The sequence below is a fragment of the Salvelinus sp. IW2-2015 genome, linkage group LG18, assembly GCF_002910315.2.
Source record: "Salvelinus sp. IW2-2015 linkage group LG18, ASM291031v2, whole genome shotgun sequence".
Classification (NCBI taxonomy): Eukaryota; Metazoa; Chordata; class Actinopteri; order Salmoniformes; family Salmonidae; genus Salvelinus; species Salvelinus sp. IW2-2015.
Genome location: NC_036858.1, coordinates 33,903,940 through 33,926,929, shown reverse-complemented (window position 1 = coordinate 33,926,929; position 22,990 = coordinate 33,903,940). Strand labels below are relative to the sequence as shown.

General features: G+C 41.8%; 1 long non-coding RNA gene across 1 annotated transcript in view; it reads left to right on the top strand.

Moving 5' to 3' along the window:
- LOC139029155 (uncharacterized) overlaps positions 1-22,990 on the top strand; it is a 51,992-nt gene that overhangs the window by 6,861 nt on the left and 22,141 nt on the right. The window contains exon 2 of the long non-coding RNA XR_011481441.1: positions 227-296. This is a non-coding gene — a long non-coding RNA (uncharacterized lncRNA). The remainder of the gene's footprint in view (positions 1-226; positions 297-22,990) is intronic.

Sequence of the window (22,990 nt, the reverse complement as noted above, 5' to 3'; positions counted from 1 at the left end):
ATGCTTAGAATTACTGAACACTCATAACTATAACATGTCAACTCCAGCACCTGTTTGAGGCCTTTAAACAGCACACTGACATGCCTCTGATAGTAAGTACTATGAATTGTCTTGACTGCTATGCAGTGGGACAGTACTGGAAATTCTTTCTGGGTTCAGGGTTGAAAAGCTATACTCTGAATTCATCACAGACTAATATTATCTTCCGTTTTTTACCCACGTGCAGAAATTGGCGGCTCGACTTCCCAAAACACGAGAGACCAGAGAAGCGCCGCATAGCTGTGTCTGTCCACCAGGTAAGCCTCTGTCCCACCCACTTCTCACCTCTTACCCAACACCCACACCTTTGACTGTTTCTAGCACACCCCTGCAGCTGTGCTCAGGTTTAATCAAGGGTTTTATCCACCGCGACTAATCTGTGCTGCTCAAATCCTGCTTTGGTTTCACCCCTCTGGGTGAGCTCAGTTTGCGCTGTTTAAATGGGTCACTACCCTGAGTACGTAAGCGTGGGAGGAGTGTAGGGTAGACGGTTGAGTACTGATAGTGAGATCCTCTCCTCAAGCCATTAGCTACCTGAGACTACCATAAAAGTAGCCAGGGTGCCTGTTTTTTTCTGCTTTCTTGTCAACTTCTTATGAAAATGTATTTGTATTTATTATGGCAGCAGCTACTCTTCCTGGGGTCCGGCAAAATTAAGGCAGTTATACAGAATTCACAACACACTAAGTGTGTGCCCTAAGGCCCATACTCCACTACCACATATCTACAACGCAAAATCCATATGTACGTGTGTGTATAGTGCATATGTTATCATGTGTGTGTATGCATGTGTCTGTGCCTATGTTTGTGTTACTTCACAGTCCCGCTGTTCCATAAGGTGTATTTTTACCTGCTTTTTGGAATCTGATTCTACTGCTTGCATCAATTACCTGATGTGGAATAGAGTTCAATGTAGTCATGGCTCTATGTAGTACTTTGCACCTCCCATAGTCTGTTCTGGACTTGGGGACTGTGAAGAGACCTCTGGTGGCATGTCTTGTGGGGTATGCATGGGAGTCCAAGCTGTGTGCTAGTATTTTAAACAGACAGCTCGGTACCTTCAGCTTATCAACACCTCTTACAAAAACAAGTAGTGTTGAAGTCAATCTCTCCTCCACTTTGAGCCATGAGAGATTGACATGCATGTCATTAATGTTAGCTCTCTGTGTACTTTTAAGGGTCAGCCGTGTTGCCCTGTTCTGAGCCAACTGCAATGTTCCCAAGTCCCTCTTTGTGGCACCTGACCACACTACTGAACAGTAGTCCCGATGCGACAAAACCAGGGCCTGTAGGACCTACCTTGTTGATAGCGTTGTTAAGAAGGCAGAGCAGCGCTTTATTATGGACAGACTTCTCCCCATCTTAGCTACTGTTGTATCAATAGTTTTTGACCATGACAGTTTACAATCCAGGGTAACTCCAAGCAGTTTAGTCACCTCAACATGCTCAATTTTCACATTATTCATTACGAGATGTAGTTGAGGTTTAGGGTTTAATGAATGATTTGCCCCAAATACAATGCTTTTAGTTTTGGAAATATTTAGGACTAACTTATTCCTTGCTACCCATTCCGAAAACTAACTGCAGCTCTTTGTTAAGTGTTGCAGTCATTTCAGTCGCTGTAGTAGCTGACGTGTATAGTGTTGAGTCATCCGCATACAAAGACACACTGGCCTTACTCAAAGCCAGTGGCATGTTGTTAGTAAAGATAGAAAAAACAAGGGGCTTAAACAGCTACCCTGGGGAATTCCTGCTTCTACCTGGATTATGTTTGAGAGGCTTCCATTGAAGAACACCCTGTGTGTTCTTTTAGACAAGTAACTCTTTATCCACATTATAGCAGGGGGTGTAAAGCCATAACACATACATTTTTCCAGCAGAAGAATATGATCAATAATGTCTAAAGCTTCACTGAAGTCTAACAAGACAGCCCCCACAATCATTTTATCATCAATTTCTCTCAGCCAATCATCAGTCATTTGTGTAAGTGCCGTGCTTGTTGAGTGTCCTTCCCTATAAGTGTGCTGAAAGTCTGTTGTCAATTTGTTTACTGTGAAATAGCATTGTATCTGGTCAAACACATTTTTTCCCAGAAGTTTACTAAGGGTTGATAACAGGCTGATTGGTCAGGTATTTGAGCCAGTAAAGGGGGCTTTACTATTCTTGGGTAGCGGAATGACTTTAGCTTCCCTCCAGGCCTAAGGGCACACACTTTCTAGTAGGCTTAAATTGAAGATGTGGCAGTATCGTCCGCTATTATCCTCAGTAATTTTCCATCCAGATTGTCAGACCCCGGTGGCTTGTCATTGTTGATAGACAACAATCCATTTTTCACCTCTTCCATACTGACTTTACGGAATTCAAAAGTACAATTCTTGTCTTTCATAATTTGGTCAGATATACTTGGATGTGTAGTGTCAGTACTTGTTGCTGGCATGTCATCTCTAAGTTTGTTTATCTTGCCAATGAAAAAGTAATCAAAGAAGTTGTCAATATCAGTGGGTTTTGTGATAAATGAGCAATCTGATTCAATGAATGATGGAGCCGAGTTGTCTTTTTTCCACAAAAAATTGAATTTAAGGTGCTACCAATCTTTTTACTATCATTCTTTATATCATTTATCTTTGTTTCATAGTATAATTTATTTGTATTTAGCTAAGGCAAATTATTTCTTAATTTGCACTACATTTGCCAATCAGTTGGGTTGCCAGACTTATTTGCCATATCTTTTGCCTCATCCCTCTCAACCATGCAATTTTTCAATTCCTCATCAATCCAAGGGGATTTAACAGTTTTTACAGTCATTTTCTTAATGGGTGCATGCTTATTAGTAACTGGAATAAGGAATTTCATAAATATGTCAAGTGCAGCATCTGGTTGCTCCTCATTACGCACCACAGACCAGCAAAGATTCTTTACAACATATGAATCACTACAAAACTTATTGTATGACCTCTTATACACTATATTTGGCCCAGCCTTTAGAACTTTGGTTTTCCTAGATATGGCTATTATATTGTGATCACTACATCCTATGGATTTGGATACTGCTTTAAATCAAATTTATGCGGCATTAGTAAAGGTGTGATCAGTACATGTTGATGATTTCATTCCTGTGCTGTTTGTAAATACCCTGGTAGGTTGACTGACAACCTGCACCAGGTTGCAGCCACTGGTTATAATTAGATTTTTTGTTGTTGAGATCCAGTCAATATTGACATCACCCAGAAAATATACTTCTCTGTTGATATCACATACATTATCAAGCATTTCACACATATTATCCAGATACTGACTGTTGGCACTAGCAGCTTCCCACAAGAATGGGCTTTAGGTGAGGCAGATGAACCTGTAGCCATACTACTTCAACAGTATTTAACATTAGATTGTCTCTAATCTTAACAGGAATGTGGTTCTTTATATAGACCGCAACACCGCCCCCGTTGGCATTTCTGTATTTTCGGTAAACGTTATAACCATGTATTGCTACCACTGTATTATCTAAGTGAGTTTCAGAGATAGTCAGAATATGAATGTCATCTGTTACAAGCAAGTTATTGACTTCATGGACCTTGTTTTTCAGGCTGCATATGTTAATATGGTCTATTTTTAGCACTTTTATGGGTTACTTGATTGTTTTTAATGGTTTACTGGGAAGCTTATCAGAAGATGACTTGATAGTGCAGGATGAGCTGCACAAAGTGGTCTTCCTACTAGGGCACACCGCCTCAGTGCTAACAGTGTAACTCTGGTTCATAGACTCATGATTACTGCATACAATAGCTGTAAGATTAACAAACGTATTCAGGATATTAGGGGGACATAAATTAAGTTACTTACATTGTGTCTGCCAATGCCCCTAGGATAATGTACATTTAATGCAGCATTATGATGACTCATTGACACAATGGTAGGGATTAACTGAGCTGGTCTTGGGTCATTGATAAATCATTGCTTCAACGCAGCTGTAGGGAGCACCCCCCTATCCACATCGACGGGACAGTAGTGGAGAGGGTAGTAAGTTTTAAGTTCCTCGGCGTACACATCACGGACAAACTGAATTGGTCCACCCACACAGACAGCGTTGTGAAGAAGGCGCAGCAGCGCCTCTTCAACCTCAGGAGGCTGAAGAAATTTGGCTTGTCACCAAAAGCACTCACAAACTTCTACAGATGCACAATCGAGAGCATCCTGTCGGGCTGTATCACCGCCTGGTACGGCAACTGCTCCGCCCACAACCGTAAGGCTCTCCAGAGGGTAGTGAGGTCTGCACAACGCATCACTGGGGGCAAACTACCTGCCCTCCAGGACACCTACACTACCCGATGCCACAGGAAGGCCATAAAGATCATCAAGGACAACAACCACCCGAGCCACTGCCTGTTCACCCCGCTATCATCCAGAAGGCGAGGTCAGTACAGGTGCATCAAAGCAGGGACCGAGAGACTGAAAATCAGCTTCTATCTCAAGGCCATCAGAATGTTAAACAGCCACCACTAACATTGAGTGGCTGCTGCCAACATACTGACTCAACTCCAGCTCACTTTAATAATGGAAATTTATGGGAAGAGAGCATTTGCAATTGAGAGAGCAATTGATAAAAAATGTATCACTAGCCACTTTAAACAATGCCACTTAATATAATGTATATGTATATACTGTACTCTATATCATCTTCTGCATCTTGCCATCTTTATGTAATACATGTATCACTAGCCACTTTAAACTATGCCACTTTTGTGTTTACATACCCTACATTACTCATCTCATATGTATATACTGTACTCGATACCATCTACTGCATCTTGCCTATGCCGTTCTGTACCATCACTTATTCATATATCTTTATGTACATATTCTTATCCCTTTACACTTGTGTGTATAAGGTAGTAGTTGTGGAACTGTTAGGTTAGATTACTCGTTGGTTATTACTGCATTGTCAGAACTAGAAGCACAAGCATTTCGCTACACTCGCATTAACATCTGCTAACCATGTGTATGTGACAAATAAGATTTGATTTGAAATGCCAAGATGATTTGGATGGACTCCGTCATTCCTGTAGAGTATCTTCTGTTTCCAGAAGGTGTCACGTTCTGACCTTTATTTTCCTTTGTTTTGTCTATATTTTGTATGGTCAGGGCGTGAGTTGGGGTGGGCAGTCTATGTTTTGTGTTTCTATGTTTAGGTTTCTGTTTCGGCCTAGTATGATTCTCAATCAGAGGCAGGTGTCGTTAGTTGTCTCTGATTGAGAATCATACTTAGGTAGCCTGGGTTTCACTGTTGGTTTGTGGGTGTTTGTTTCCGTGTTAGTGTTTTTTCACCACACGGTACTGTTTCGGTTTTCTGTACATCGTTTATTGTTTTTGTATTTCAGTGTTCAGTTCGGTTTTAATAAATCATCATGAGCACTTACCACGCTGCGTATTGGTCCGATCCTTGTTACACCTCTTCAGAGGAAGAAGAGGACGACAGCCGTTACAGAAGGTGTCAAAGTTATCTATAAAAGTGACTCCAGCAGAGCTACAATAATGTTTTTGCTAGATGTGTAAGGCCAGTAGCCTGCTGAATCTTTCACACCCGCGGCCCAACGATGGTACTGGACCTGGAATGATTAGCCGTTTTTTTTTGAGTCTTTTAATGATAAAATCAGTTCTTTAAAATCCATTTTCAGATGTTCCGAGCTAGCCCTCCTGATGTCGTTTGACCCCACATGGACAACGACAGTGTCAGCTCCCGGCATCTGTGGTAGTCAGTCGGAAGCAGCCTTGTGATGTCCTGTACTCGTGCTCCTGGGTAGCACAGGGGTTTTGCCTTGGGAACCGAGATGTTTCTCACCATAGAGCTGCCTATGATGACAGCTGGCGATGTCAAATGGGCCGGTCTTTGGCTTCACGATGACAATGAAGTAGTCAAAAGCACAAACAGATCTGGAACCAGGCTACCATATATGGATCTTTAAAGGCCCAGTGCATTTAAAGTTCTGTTTTACCTTTGTATCATATTGTACAACAGCTGATGAGGCTAACACTGTAAAAGTGTGAAAAAAAGTTAGCAGTGTTACATCCTGATAGTTGCTGGTCGAAAATGCAATCGAAAGACCTTCTAATCAGCGTGTTTCCATGGGCCGAAGTTTAGACTTTCCTGGTGACATCACCAGTTAAGAACATTTTATTGGTCAATTGCAGACAAAGTCCAACTGAAATTTGACTTCTGCTTTTAACCCCTCCAAAAGACACACATGCATAGGTTTTGGAGAGGTGCAGGGGGCTGCCACACTGGGAGCTGTTATTGTGGGGGGTTAAGTGCCTTGCTCAAGGGAACAACGGCAGGCAATGGCCTCTAGGATTTGATACCAGCAACCCTCCGGTTGCCAGCTCACTTCCCACCACTTCCCGAATTGTCAACTCTCCGGTTGCTGGCTCGCCTCTCTCCAACCTCTCGACTACAGTACCTGCCGCTTCTCTTGAATATTGGTTAATAGACCAATAACAAAGAGAGTTCCAAACCTCTCTGCCAATAAAAGCAAGTTTTAAGTTTCCCCTCCCCACTCAGACCACTCCCAGACAGTCCTAGCAAAAATTTTGCTTGAGAAATAGTTTTTTGATAAAAAGCTATTTTTGTCCAGAAATTATTTGATATTGATATAAAAATGGCTGCATTGGACCTTTAAAGTTCTCTAAAAGCATAATACTGCAGTGAGGTTTTTTGCATAACGGTGTTGCTATAGCAACGTTTCATTCAACGTTTCTCTTTCTAAGTGTGGTATTGAATTGACTTACTTTATTTTTTCCAGAAGAATGACAAGTTGGATAAGATAAAGAGAACAAGAGTAAACACATGAACAGCAACATTCACACATGACAGATGCAAATGCTTACAAGGTATAAACAAGATCATTTCATTAAAGAGACGTGCTATACGAGATAAACATATATATATATATATAAATATGTATATAAATATATTTGATTGCGGTCATTCACTGTACTTTGGTTGTCAATGGGAACAGTGTGCAACACCCATGCCATAAACGGATGATGAGAGAAGGACTTTAAATTAGGTTGCTCTCAGCTGCTTCATAACACCCTGTGAATGTAATGACACTTTCGTGATTCACTGGTGATTGATGTTGTGTACTGATAACTTGTTTGTATGGGCTTCTGTTGTTGAAATTGTGTAACCGACAGCCATTAACGATACAAAGCAAACTAAACAAACACTAAAGACGTCACGGCAAGGTTGGAGGGGGAAAAAACAAACATGATCAAAGCAAGTAAGGGAAGATTGTATTGATGCAGTAGCTGTGGCACTGCCGCACAATACAGGATTGCTTGTCTGAGTTTTAGGAGGGGCGACAGATGCAAGGATCCAACAGTTTTCACTGGTATATACTATGTGTACACTTGATCCTGTACATGCCAAATATTGCCCTCCTTTTGCACTTGTGCCCTCAGGCTAGCTTCATAATGACGACAGGTGTAGGTGTATTTCGGGCACAGTTGGCGGTGGTCGGCAGCGCAGGCGTTTTGTATCACATTGGGTAATGGTGCAAGCTGGTGTGACGAGGTACCATCATCAAGGCATTCCTAGGCAGGGACGACAGGGCACGACAGCCCACTGATAACTAGCCACATCCTCTACACAACTAACCCTATAGTTAAAGTATGAGTGGATTGAAATGAACAGCAATGAACTGGCAACAAATCGTGTCTGTCTTTGTTCCATTAGAAAAAGTATGCCACAGAGAGCTTGCACCTTTGGCGCCAGTTTGTTAGATTAGTACCACATATTCTGGAACATACATTATCTTGGGCTGTCGGCCAAGCATGAAGCATTGTGTCTGACAAATATAAACTTGTGTCTGAAAAGGTTTTTCAGTCACCAAGCCCACCTGTTTCTCAGCTGTCAGTCATTAAGTAATTAGGTAGTGAAGAGTGTATCTGTGTGTTTGTGTTTGTGTGTGTGCGTGCCTGCATGTGTGTGAGTGGGCCTAAGCGGAACAGGCCTGTGAGAACCAGTGGAGGTGAGAGCGTACACACATTAGTGCTAATTTGTCTTGTCTGTAGGATGTCAGGGTCTTAACTGACCGGTAAGTGTCTTTGGAGGTCCCGTAAAAACCAGTTAAGGTGGACCTGCTGTCAGAGCTTCTGAGAGGAACCCTTTCTTTTCAGGTGTGAGAGCCTTCTAACTGGGAGACTGTTTTGGTAGTTCCTGGTCACACACCTCAGAAACAGGCTCTTAAATGTACATCTGAGGCCTCGTTTCATTTTTTAGAATTTCTCTAAATGTATGTTTTCTAAATATTTCAGGCTAACCTTTCCTGAATATACTTCATGAAACAATTTGCCTTCGGTTTTTGGCTGTCAGGGTATGAAGACGACAGTTCCAAATGCCATCTTAGCCTGAAGAACTCAAGTTTTCCTTAGGGCAGGATCCATACTGTTCATCAACTGTCCCCCCAACATGCACCTCTCTATAAATAGCCCCTTAACAATGACAGAGGTCCCGGTTCGGTTCAGCATGGCAGGCTGCCCTCAGGACAATGAAGCAGTGCATTGTCGGATATGTGTATGTATATATGGCTATACAGTGCTCCCAGTGTCTACCTGGCCTCTGCCAATCAAGGCGGAACACAGTGTTCGTATGGCTCCGATTAATTTGTTTATTTTCAGTTCCCGGCGACAAGGTATAGTAAGCCCTCCCCTGTTCCTCAAGAGTCCCTGTACAGACACAGGAACCTAGGCACCTATTGTTCAATAAAACAGAGGAGGCGTTAGATGTTGAAAGGCTGGTTTACGTAATGGTCGCTGTAATGCCTTAAGAGGAACGCTTTTGTCCTGAAGAGCTTTCCAATTGTCCCTCAAAAATCAACAGATGTAGTATTTGATTGATTTCGACCTTGTCAGCTTTGCTTGACTGAAATGAACTACGGTTGGAACATTGTAAGTCTGCATAGTGTGGTGTTGAGTGGATGTTTTTATCTAGGGTCGGTGTGTGTGTTTCACTTGAAGGACATTAGGTATTATTCTGAGCTTGACATGTTTCATGAGAAGCTGTGAAAATGTACCTCTCTCTAGGACATGCTAAACAGAGCTGGGTAGTTAGCTAGCATGCTTTACACATTTCAGTTTTCCTTTACACTGTGTCATGATTATAGACATATTTTTATAACAATTTGTGACACAACTCAATGCCGTTATAACACTGATGACTCTCTAATGTTGTTTCATAGCAAGTTGCCAGATATAAAAAGTCAGACATGGTCGTTGGTTGAGTTGTGCTTTTACAGCTGCATTGCTTGCTGTTTGGGGTTTTAGCCTGGGTTTCTGTACAGCACTTTGATATATCAGCTGATGTAAGAAGGGCTATATAAATTAATTTGATTTGATTTGTGCCCATGAACCGTCTGGGTATGCAGAGATGTGTACTGTACATCCCTGAGTTTGTAATAAGCGTCACATGCTGCCATAGCTAAACATGGCGAGGGGGTGAGTAAGACCCTCTATGTGTCACCATTCAATTACCTCATGTTAATGGTCACATGTTGACCAATGCCAAATAGAACGACAGTCATATTCTTAGCAGCATGGATTATAGTATTTCACAAAGCCTTGGGCTCGAGGACTGTTGTTTTGGTTGGCTGGAAATCAGACATGCTTAATGGCTTGGATGTTTGTGGTTTTTATCGAGAGGTGAACCATATGTAATAGATATTGAAAATGTGTTAGCTGAACTGTTGTTCATAACTCGGGTGAATTGATTATCACATTAAAGTCCACAGTTGCATAAATCAGGGATTCTTGAAAGATGGGAAAATATTCTACTATTCTTCACACTATTTAAAAAAAAAAATGTATCTTTCGAAAGAACAAAGTATCAGCTATCACACCATGTAAAGTAATTGTAAAAAAAAAAAAAAAAAAAAAAAAGATAAAATGCAACCAACTGGATTTATGTAAACTCCGTCAGACACCATAAAAGGCATTTAATTTGAACATGTATTGTCCAACGAGTGTTTAAACGCTTTGATTGTTTATTTCTAATATTAGATTATTCAAATATTTAATACAAATCTCTCAAACTTCTTTTTGTTTTATTTCACAGCACTATATAATGCTCCACATAATGCTAATTTCGTTAGCATTTTGCTATGTTTTTTAAGATACAGAACATTAAAAAAAACATATAAAGAAAACATTATCCCTTTGATCAGCAAATACGTCAATAGTTTAAGCATACAGTATGTTGCAGAACGGTGATTAAAATGTTTTTTTTCAGAATATTTACCCAAAAAAAATACATTTTAAGGGGGTTAGTTTATTTTAATGCATTTTTGTCAACTCCCTAAAATATCAACTTCATCATCTTTTTGTCTAACGTTAACTCCATCAGAGTGCTGAAAGAAAGGTTATATTTTTATTGGGGATTTTCAAATGAATAATTTTCTATATTTTACAATTGTTTGTGCTGAACAAAAATATGTGTGTTTTGAGTACTTGTTGTCAGTATTTGGATATCCTATTTTAATCTATCGGGGAGATGGAGTTGACAGTTCACGGCTGTGACCCTAGTGATTTCAATATTGTTTGTTTAAATCTATCGACGCTACAGTTGTACTTTTGTTGTACTACATGTAATGAAGACATGAAGAAGGGGTCCTCATGGTGTGGCTGACCCTGTTCATTCCTGATTCATTTAGGATTGTATACAAATCCGATGCAATTGATCAAATCTCTGGACATATTCTTTTGGAATCAGTTGAGAGATATATTCTTCAAAGTCAGAGAGGGCTATTGCAAGAAACTACATACGATCCTTTTCAGTTAATATTCATTATTGCCCATTTATTTTAATTAAAAAAACACATTTTTGGAGAGTTTGAAATTGGGATCCTTTGCTCCGGACAAGAGCATTTCCGGGCATAGAGCCGACATGGAAATGTATTATATTGAGAGAAAAAAAATGAAAGTTCCAAAAGCAAATCTTTCCCCTTATAACATTCCCCTAAATGTAATCTTTAAACTCAAATAATGCAACCCCCCACCAAAAAAATGTCAACTATGAAAATAAAGTTTCCCTGCTGGACAAGGATTGTCCCGACTTTCAAGAGTCCCTGAGATATGATTTTTTTTATATGAAAATAAAACTTTCTCAAAGGTATAGGTAAATGTATAGGTAATTCAAGGAGAGATGGTCATAAACATGACTATACTGTGAGATGATCTTGGTAACAATGAGAGGGACACCGGGAAGAAACTTTCATTAACAGTGCTTACATTGATATCTATGCCATCAGAGGAGGCACGGATAGAGAAATTGTGGCTTTGTGCATATTTGTAGCAAATGAATGACATTCATATAAAGGCCTATTCATATTTTGCACCAAATTAATACAAGTAACTAATAATCTGTCAAAGTGTAGGAAAATGTATGTGACAGGGAGATTGATCCAGGCCCATGTTGCCAGAGTTCGACTCCAGAGTTGACTTCAATCAACACATTATTGGCCGACAAGCTGAGTGGCACTTTCTTGGATCTAACATCAGGAAAAGAGAAAAGAGAGAGAGAGCCCACCCCCCTCTTGTCAATTGCATTTCCGCTTCACCAAAGAAGATAACTCCCTGGATTTAGCTACTTTGTGGCCTGATATCACAGAAGTGACCAACATTGAGCTAGGAGGGAGGGGAAGAGTGAATGGGAGGCTGAAGGGGGATGCGGGGGGGTCTATCTTTGGAAGAGCATGTCACTGGCACTGGTTGGACAACTTCCTGGGACAGTTAGGCCAGAGTGGATCTATCCTCTCCACATTGCTTTGGAAAAGGGCAGGGTGCGAGCTCACATCCCATCCATCTGGGAGGATTAATCCCGGGGAATGGGGGATAGCAGGTAGGGGGCAGGGGATAAAGGCCTTTAATACCTGCTGCCCGAGAGGGAGGAAGAGGGCTTTGACAGTTTACCTGGCAGGGGTCCGAGGGGAAGCCATATGCAGGGACAGAGGAGAGTGTAATCAGAACCCCCTGCCAAAGAGCTGGCAGCTTTGCATGGTTGGCAAAGCGGACCCCTACTCTACCCCCTCTGCCCACGCTACCCACAGAATACTGGGCAATGAAGGAGCCAGCCAGGCAGGCAGGCGCTGCCACCCACAGGCCCTCATACAGCCACCATCTGGCCTGAGGCTGGGCATGTGGACACACACAGCACTGCATGACACAGGCAGAACTCTCTCCAACAACGCTTGTTCTCCATACGCACAATAGCCGAATTCTTTATTTCCCTTCGAATATTATTATTTTGTTTTACAATATTTAGTGATGGTGTATTTGAATGAATGCATTTTAAAGTACAGTTTTAAATACAGATTTTAAATGCACATCTTGTGTATCAAAATGTGTCAGTGTTATGAAGACAATCCATTCCCTACATTAGCAGTGAAAGAGTTAATCCCGTGCTTGTCCATCAATCTAAATTGGACCTGGTTCGAGGAGATGGACCACTTGAGGAGACTACGCTATGTGTAAACATTATGACTTTTTTATTGCCCAAGGTACAAACACTTGTCAGAGTGGCTCCAGTGCTGGTTTCCCTTTGAGGATTGTGGCGCTCATTGGCCAACTGGCACGCTGGGCACTCAGAGCATAACCATAGCCTGCTTGCTGACAGATCGATGCATCACCTAGCATCGGATCAAAAGAGAGCTGGGACTGGGATGTTTGTGCGTGTGTGTGTATGTGAGAGGGAGAGAGGGAGACAGAAAGCAAGCAAGAGAAAGTAGGAGAGAGAGAGAGGAGAGACAGGGAGTGAGCACACACACACACACAGCAGCTAAATTAACCCAGTGCAGTAAAGCCAGTTAATCCAGAGCCTCTTTTTTTATAAATACTCTCCCTGCAGATGATAATGTAGTTCAACAAGATCCCTGTTGCCCTTGTAAACTGAGGTGGGGGTGAAGAGGTTGTGGGGCTGGTTATTTAAGGAGTCCCCAAGTTCACCTTGACATCTCTGCTGACAGGAAGAGGGGCTGGCGGATCCCCTTTCTTCGCCCATGATTAATTTTCAGCACAGCTGCCAGTGTGTGGCCATACTTGGAGAGGGCTGTTGCCTGCTGCAGACAGAGAAAGAGAGAGAGAAAGAGAGAACTGGGGAGTGGTCTTATGGGCACAGAAAGAAAGAGAGGAAGAAGAGAGGTGATGACTTAATAAGGTAGATGAGGTAGAGCACAGTAGAGCTAGCTGGCCATCTGGTTTCTAACAGTCTGGTCCTGACCAAAGAGCTTGCTGCCACCTGATCCCCCTCCCACTGGTCCAGCTACAACATAATTCACATCCTAAACGTGTTAGCATCTTGTTTGTTGAACTTTCACAGCTAACTATTCACGTTCCACAAAAAAAAGAAAAAAAAAGAACAAGAAACGCCTTTATGGGCATTTGCCTTCCTTCCTGTTGTTTCCGTTTTGAATTTGAGAAAAGGTTGCGCTAATATAGAGAGTATGCTGTCTGCAATGTGTATACTGGATGCAATATCGAAAGTTTTTCTTCTGATATACAGTGCCTTCAGAAACTTTTCACACCCCTTGACTTTTTTCCCACATTTTGTGTTACAGCCTGAATAAAAAAATGTATTCAATTGAGATGTTGTGTCACTGATCTAACACTTTACTCCAGAATGTCAATGTGGAATTCTGTTTGTAGAAAATGTTAGAAATGAATACAAAATGAAAAAGCTGAAATGCCTTGAGTCAATAAGTATTCAACCCCTTTGTTCTGGCAAGCATAAATAGGTTCAGGAGTGAAATGTGCTTAGCGCATCACATAATAAGTTGCATGGACTCATTATGTGTTCAATAATAGTGGTTAACATCGGCAAGGACTATGGAGTTTTTTATGATAAAAAGAAATGGAATAGAGCTAAGCACAGGCAAAAATCCTAGATGAAAACCTGGTTCAGTCTTCTTTCCGACAGATACTGGGAGACGAATTCACTCTTGCAGGACAATAACCTAAAACACAAGGCCAAATCTACACTGGAGTTGCTTACCAAAACAACATTGAATGTTCCTGAGTGTGCTAGTTACAGTTTTGACTTAAATCTGTTTGAAAATCTATGGCAAGACTTGAAAATGGCTTTCTAGCAATGATCAACAATCAATTTGACAGAGCTTGAAGAATTTTAAAAAGAATAATGGGAAAATATTGTACAATCCAGGTATGCAAAGCTCTTAAAGACTTACCCCCAAAAGACTCACAGCTGTAATCGCTGCCAAGGGTGTTTCTAATATATGGGGGGCGGTATTTTCTGTAGAACAACAATTACATTCATTTTAATCTCACTTTGTAACACAACAAAATGTGGAAAAATTCAAGGGGTGAGAATACTTTCTGAAGGGCACTGTAAATACCAGTGAATCAGACACGTACTGAATTAGGACTTGTGCTATGTACATATAGATATATACATATTACAGTATGTATCCACGTTCACATTGTGTTTTCAGTCGGGCATGTTGTGTGAATTGGCTTTAGGAAATGCATGGTCATGAGTTGGCCTCCAGTGAGCACTAATTTGTGCTTTTACAAATACGAGCATGATAGTGAATACATAGAGGTGAAATGAGATGTAATTCAAACTGGCCTCCAGGTTCCACCTATGAGCCACCAGAACAATTATAGTTAGCCTGCTTTGGATGGAATGCAGTGGAGTATGTCTGACTGTCTTGGCATGGAGAAGTTTAATCATGGGTAGAAAACCCAATACAGTACAATGCCATCCTGCTGCGGTGACCCTAGAGGATTGAGGAATTGTTTACATGAATGTATCTCTATGTTTTCTTGGAACATGCCAAGGGCTCTAGACTGTAGACGTACAATTGAAGTCGGAAGTTTACATACACTTAGGTTGGAGTCATTAAAACTCGTTTTTCAACCACTCCACAAATGTCTTGTTAACAAACTATAGTTTTGTCAAGTTGGTTAGGACATCAACTTTGTGCATGACACAAGTCATTTTTCCAACAATTGTTTACAGACAGATTATTTCACTGTATCATAATTCCAGTGGGTCAGAAGATTACATACACTAAGTTGATTGTGCCTTTAAACAGCTTGGAAAATTCCAGAAAATTATGTCATGGCTTTAGAAGCTTATGATAGGCTAATTGACATAATTTGACTCAATTGGAAGTGTACCTGTGGATGTATTTCAAGGCCGACCTTCAAACTCAGTGCCTCTTTGCTTGACATCATGAGAAAATCAAAAGAAATCAGCCAAGACCTCAGAAAAAGAATTGTAGACCTCCACAAGTCTGGTTCATCCTTGGGAGCAATTTACAAACGCCTGAAGGTACCACGTTCATCTGTACAAACAATAGTACGCATGTATAAACACCATGGGACCACGCAGCTGTCATACTGCTCAGGAAGGAGACGCCTTCTGTCTCCTAGAGATGAATGTACTGGTGCGAAATTGCAAATCAATCGCAGAACAACAGCATAGGACCTTGTGAAGATGCTGGAGGAAACAGGTACAAAAGTATCTATATCCACAGTCAAATGAGTCCTATAGAAAACATAACCTGAAAGGCCGCTCAGCAAGGAAGAAGCCACTGCTCCAAAACCGCCATAAAAAAGCCAGACTACGGTTTGCAACTGCACATGGGGACGAAGATCGTACTTTTTGGAGAAATGTCCTCTGGTCTGATGAAACAAAAATAGAACTGTTTGGCCATAATGACCATCGTTATGTTTGGAGGAAAAAGGGGGAGGCTTGCAAGCCGAAGAACACCATCCCAACCGTGAAGCACGGGGGTGGCAGCATCATGTTGTGGGGGTGCTTTGCTACAGGAGTGACTGGTGCACGTCACAAAATAGATGGCATCATGAAGTAGGAAAATGATGTGGATATATTGAAGCAACATCTCAAGACATCAGTCAGGAAGTTAAAGCTTGGCCGCAAATGGTTCTTCCAAATGGACAATGACCCCAAGCATACTTCCAAAGTTGTGCAAAATGGCTTAAGGACAACAAAGTCAAGGTATTGGAGTGGCCATCACAAAGCCCTGACCTCAATCCTATAGAAAATGTGTGGGCAGAACTGAAAACGAGTGTGTGCGAGCAAGGAGGCCTACACACCTGACTCAGTTACACCAGCTCTGTCAGGAGGAATGAGCCAAAATTCACCGACTTATTGTGGGAAGCTTGTGGAAGGCTACCCGAAACGTTTGACCCAAGTTAAACAATTTAAAGGCAGTGCTACCAAATGCTAATTTAGTGTATGTTAACTTCTGACCCACTGGGAATGTGATGAAAGAAATAAAAGCTGAAATAAATCATTCTCTCTACTATTATTCTGACATTTCACATTCTTAAAATAAAGTAGTGATCCTAACTGACCTAAGACAGGGAATTTTTACTAGGATTAAATGTCAGGAATTGTGAAAAACTGAGTTTAAATGTATTTGGCTAAGGTGTATGTAAACTTCCGACTCCAACTGTAAATGAGCTTGATAGCCAAGTCTGGTGCAGTGTGCATATTTTGCATGACAAATAAACAAAGAAAAGGAGGTGCCATTAGAAATGCAAAAACAGGTAGGGTTTAAGACCTAGCAGTAAAAAAAAAACGGTAACATTTGTGGTGAATTATGCCAAAATAAATTGCTCCTTTCCCAGTATCAATTATACTTGACAAAACGTTTTTCAAACTCCTGAGTCCTGCATTCTCAGAGGATTCACTGGAATACCAGGGCTATTTTCCAGTGTTCTGGAGAATATCACAGAAGTTTGGCCTATGAACATTCATGCACTGATGTATGTGACGATCTAAAAAACGTAAAACTTAGCAAGAGCAAAGAATTGATCATTTTCTTTGGATGGAGACCATCAAATACAAACATCTATGCTACAATTTCAAATTCACACGTGGGGGTTTGGAGAGGGTTGAGTAGTTCTGCAGATGGCACAGAAATTGGGAGAAACTCCTACCAGTTCAATACAATGGGACTCCAGTCTAAACAGAGGGGAGATATCGGATCGAAACGCTGCAAGATTTGTTCCATTGATTGTGAAGCAGAGATCTCAGTCATGTTTGAATGCCAGTATCGCAAAATAGCTGGCACTGGTCTGAGCTGAACCCACTGGGCACAAACAGGTCGAATCAACAATGTTTCGTGATGTGGAATCTACATTGAAAATATATTCGATTTGAACAAAGTCATCAACTGTTGTTTTGAGGGTGAAATTTCAACCACAGGATTATTTTATCATGGTAACCAAATTTCAACATAGACAAATAAAATACACTACCAAAAGTATGTGGACACCTGCTTGTCTAACATCTCATTCCAAAATGGGCATTAATATGGAGTTGGGCCCCTCTTTGCTGCTATAACAGCCTCCGATCTTCTGGGAAGGCTTCCAATTCATCCCAAAGGTGTTTGATGGGGTCTGTGCTGGCCAGTCAAGTTCTTCCACACCGATCTCGACAAGCAATTTCTGTATGGACCTCGCTTTGTGCACGGGGGCATAGTCACGCTGAAAAAGGAAAGGGCCTTCCCCAAACTGTTGCCACAAAGTTGTAAACACAGAACCATCTTGAATCTCATTGTGCACCTGTATTTGGGTAGTTTCTCCCATTCTTCTCTGCAGATCCTCTCAAGCTCTTTCAGGTTGGATGGGGAGCTTTGCTGCACAGCTATTGTCAGGTCTCTTCAGAGATGTTCGATTGGGTTCAAGTCCGGGCTCTGGCTGGGCCACTCAAGGACATTCAGAGACTTGTCCCGAAGCCACTCCTGTGTTGTGTTGTTGTGTCTGTGTGCTTAGGGAGGGTCGTTTTCCTGTTGGAAGGTGAACCTTTGCCCCAGTCTGAGGTCCTTCATCAGGCCAGAGAATCGTGTTTCTCATGGTCTGAGAGTCCTTTAGGTGCCTTTTGGAAAACTCCAAGTGGGCTGTCATGTTCCTTTTACTGAGGAGTGGCTTGCGTCTGGCCACTCTAGCATAAAGGCCTGATTGGTGGAGTGCTGCAGAGATGGTTGTCCTTCTGGAAGGTTCTCCCATCTCCACAGAGGAACTCTAGAGCTCTGTCAGAGCGACCAACGGGTTCTTGGTCACCTCCCTGACCAAAGCCTTTCTCCCCTGATTGCTCAGTTTGGCCAGGCAGCTAGCTCTAGGAAGAGTCTTGGTCGTTCCAAACTTCTTCCATTTAAGAATGATGAAGGCCACTGTGTTCTTGGAGACCTTCAATGTTGCAGATATGTGTATTTACCCTTCCCCAGATCTGTGATTCGACACAATCCTGTCTCAGAGCTCTACGGACAATTCCTTCAACCTCATGACTTGGTTTTTGCTCTGACATACACTGCCAACTGTGGGACCTTATGTAGACAGGTGTGTGCCTTTCCAAATCATGTCCAATCAATTGAATTTACCACAGGTGGACTCCAATTACGTTGTTGAAACGTCTGAAGGATGATCAATGGGAACAGGATGCACCCGAGCTAAATGTTTTGTCTCACAGCAAAGGGTCTGAGTACTTATGTAAATAAGGTATTTCTGGGTTTTTTTGTTTATAAATGTGCAAACATTTCTAAAAACCTTTTTTCATTTTGTCATTATGGGATATTGTGTGTAGATTGCTTAGGATATTTAAAATTAATAATAATAATTTTAAAATAAGGCTGTAATGTAACAAAGTGTGGAAAAAGTCAAGGGGTCTGAATACTTTCCGATGGCACTGTATACAAATAACTATTAATAGAAAACAGGTCCAACGAAATGAATTGCACTTAGTTTGCGGTTTTCCAAGTTTCAGTTTGAAGTGATTTTGTTAGTTGTGTTGTTGGCCATCTCCTCTGAACAACAGTATCCTGAAGACAAAGCACATTTTCTATGCCAGGCGAAATCGTGCATCATTTGCTCATTGTTTTGCTGCTTGTTGCTTTTGGCAGCTTTGATACTTCAGAGAATTTTTTGTGTCGTGATTGGAAAGTATCAACTAGCCACCTCAACAGAGTTACTTCAACGTGGCATATACTGTACAGTTGCTTTCAACAATAACAACAGAATATGCCCCTTGTGCCTGTGTAGACAGGTTGATTGTACTTACCTAATTTGTCATATTAAGATACTTATTAAGACACTGTGCTTACAGGAAACATGGGCCAAAACATGATACCAGGTGTCATGTGAGTGTGTGGCCCCGGGCCCTAGGGGGCCAGCTATAAGTTGACACCGTCCACAGCGGCCTCCTCGCTCGCTCCAGACTTCCTGTGGGCATCAGAGCAGACCACAGCCAGCGTACCACATGGACCACGCTCTTATGTTAACAGAGCTGGGACCCCTGCCAACAGCAACACATTTCATTGAAATTTAGCGGGGAAACAGTATTTTTGTGTACCTCCCGTCGGCTATGGAGGGCAACGGTAGTTGGAATTGCAGTAGCTCATTTGCTAAGGTCACGTATTACCTTTAGGAGTTCAGGCGTAATTAGGGAGTTGAAAGCTTTTGGGCAAGAAGAGACACCGTACACCGTAGAATGGCACCCTGCCACCTCCCGCAGACGGATTGCGTAAATGTACGTGTTTAACTCGCTAGCAGATTGGCCAAATGACAGCACTTCATTGCTGATTGTTAATAAGGGCTATTAGGAGCGTGGATGAGTATTCCTCTCGTCTAATGGGGCTGAAGAAGTGGGCCATCTGCTTCACATCACACTCTGATTGGGCGAAGGAGTGGAACCTTGAATAATATTATGTTCTGGGGGGAAAAAATATCTCTCCAGGACTATCCTCCAAGACCTCTGTGTTTGCCAGTTTCTCTCCAGCTGAAACATCAACATCCAATCGGAGGGGAATGAGTTTATTTAGCGTTGTGACCATGATGGATGTTGCCCTTCTCGTGAGGCATGGAGGAGTTTCGCTCGAGACGTTTCTGTTTTACACTCTCTTGCCTGACACGTCTTGCTAATGATAGTAGGCTAATATACAGGATGATAAGGCTGTGCCGGTGATTCTATTGAAGTGGTTTTGACCATATTATAACTGGGTTCTATTGACATGTGTAGGCCTATGGTTCATTACACATTCACATCAAACCATCAAAAAGTACTGTACTTTTTTGCAAAACAACCTCTGGAGTACTGGATATGATGTACAGGATATGATGCTACATCTGGGCCAAAAGTACATGTCGTGACGACTGTTGTCCGTAATGCTTTCCCCTCAACAAACAAGAGATCTAATGGTTGCAAATTTGCACCATGCAGTCAATACGTACCGATTATTTTTGAACCCTCTCTCTACTTGTTTTCAGTCCGTGGTACAGGAGGGCCTAAGAAAGCTATCAGTCAGCACTGGGAGTTCTTTATTTCCATATTCCCGAAGATGAAGGCTTTTGAGGGGAGCTTGCTCTTATGTTGGAGTGGAAACTCGGTGGAAATGTAACTCTTCAACAAATGTGACGTGACAACCTAATACCCTATGTTGACTGCACATTAAAGGGATCCGAATCAGTGTGCTCCCTCTCATTTTAGGATTATGTGTCTTTTGACTGACTTATTCCTGTGTCTGGTGCTGCAAATGCTCCATATAAGCATACAGGCAAATGGTTTTCAAAATCTATAAGTGGCCAAACGTATAGGCAATGGTGGTCACATCAGAGAGCGCTCTTTACCTTTCTGAAATATCAGACATTTTAAATCAAGGTCAAATCAATGAAGGGATCATTCTTTCTTAATAAAAGCCTGGCTTTCCTCCTGTCTTTATACCAATGAGGACTTTTCCAGATGTCAAATCCGAGAAAGGGCTCCCATAGATGGGTTACCTGTTGCTTTTGTGTTAACATCAGGCATTGATTTCGTAGACTTAGGCCTTGGGGCTTGGCTTATGCTATTCCCTCTTATGTTCAATTGCCTTTTCATATGAAACCATTACCCACAGGTTCTATGACGCACACAGCCACTTTATAGGGGTCACTTTTTAAACAGTGACATTGCCTGGTAAAAATGTGGATTTCTTAATATTACTTTAATTGCAGGACTGCGTATTTAAAAAAAAGAAAGAAAAAAGTTAAGGAAACGATTGCCCGCGTTACCTGATTTGACTTGAATGAGTATTACATACTTATTGCAGCTCAGTCCCAGTCTTTGTAAAGGCCAGTAATGTATTTCAGTCGAGTAGAGCAGGTATCGACAGAGTTCTCCCCCATACTGTACCTTTATATTCACAGTGACACATTGTGTCAGGAATACCAGTGACTTAAGGAGTGTCTCTCCTAGGAGTTTTAGTGGCCAGCCTATCACAGTCATACAAGGGTTCCTCTCAGAACACAGGCTTTTCCTGGAACATAGTAACTAGCTAGCAGGGCCCTGCTCCTGGAGGAGTTAAGTTGCATCACAAACAGACACCAAAGGGCTGCCGCCAGTCGAGGGGAGCGGGATCCATTTCAGGCCCAAGAATCTCTTACAGGTCGCTTTGACCTCTGCCCCTGCCCACCCCCCAGTTGCCTAAAATTACTCCCCATCACTTTGCAGAGTACACACACATTCTCATACTCTCTCTCTCTCTCTCTCTCTCTCTCTCTCTCTCTCTCTCTCTCTCTCTCTCTCTCTCTCTCTCTCTCTCTCTCCTCTCTCTCTGCTCTCTCTCTTCAAACCCGTCTCTATCTCTCACTGTAGAACATGTGTCTACATTTTCATTTGAGTCATTTAGCAGACGCTCTTATCCAGAGCGCACATTGACAGATTTTTCACCTAGTCGGCTCGGAGATTCAAGCGGTATGCAGGCCTGCTCTGCTCTGCTGGGAACGGATGTTTTTGTGCTCAGGCTGACCCCCATCAGCGCTTTCCACCTCCTTCCTCCCTCCCTCCATGCTTTGCCCCCCTTCCCGTAACCCCTTACACCCCTCTTCTGAACCCTTTAAGAGCTAATTAGGCCCATTAAACAGATAGGCTGCATTTCTTTCTTCTTTGTTTATGTTGGCCGCACTGCCAAAACTGTCACCCTCCACCTTGTCAGTTTGGTTTACTGCTTTTAACTCACCAGGACCCCCTCAACACACACACACACAGAGACACACACACAGAGACACACACACAGAGACACGCACAGACACACATGCACAGAGACAGACACGGACGCTTACATTAACGATATCTGAAGGGAATTATATGATGGTTATGCAAGTGTACCTTTGGGATGATACATGTACCAAAATATAAAATATATTGTAATTGCAGAATTCAATCAAGTTGAAAATAGCTTGTTTTGTTGGTGATCTAAACCACTTGTGATGGTAAGTTGGGACAACTTGATACTGTCTCCAAGCTGTTTTGTAAAAAACATCTGAAACAGACTTCTCTAAATGCTGGAAACGGTGTTGTTTTAGGGTGAACTGTAGCTCAGTTGGCCTATCCATGGACTTCCTAGGGCACAGCATTAATATTTCATTTTTTTTGGAGTGGAGGAGACTGGAGGAAAAGGTCAGGTCTTCATATTTCTCTCTAATTTGGTTTACTCTGCAGGTCTGTCACCCTTGCTCTTGACAGTTGATCCTTTCTGGAGTTCGTCATTGCTGGAACAGAGGAAGGAAAAGGACACGGATGTGCACACGTTTTCTAACATTTGTCCTGCAATCATAATACACGGAATTGTTGTTACATTCTGAAGTACACCTATGAGGTACCATACTTAATTCAACTGAAGAGCGCTTCTCGGAGTACTCGAAGTAGAGAGGTTAAGTTGTGTGACAACTTCAACACAAATAAATCATTGTAAGTAATTGGGTTAGATTCACAACACTCAATTGACTTCAAAAAATAAATATTGAAAGGTTCGTACACAAAAAAATAAATGGTTTCCTTAATTAAGGAAACAATCAGATCTCCACCTTCAATGGAAGCTTTGCTGCTGTTTTTGACGTGGAAGTAAGTCCAGAGTGCTTTGGATTCCTCTCGAGTCAAAGAATG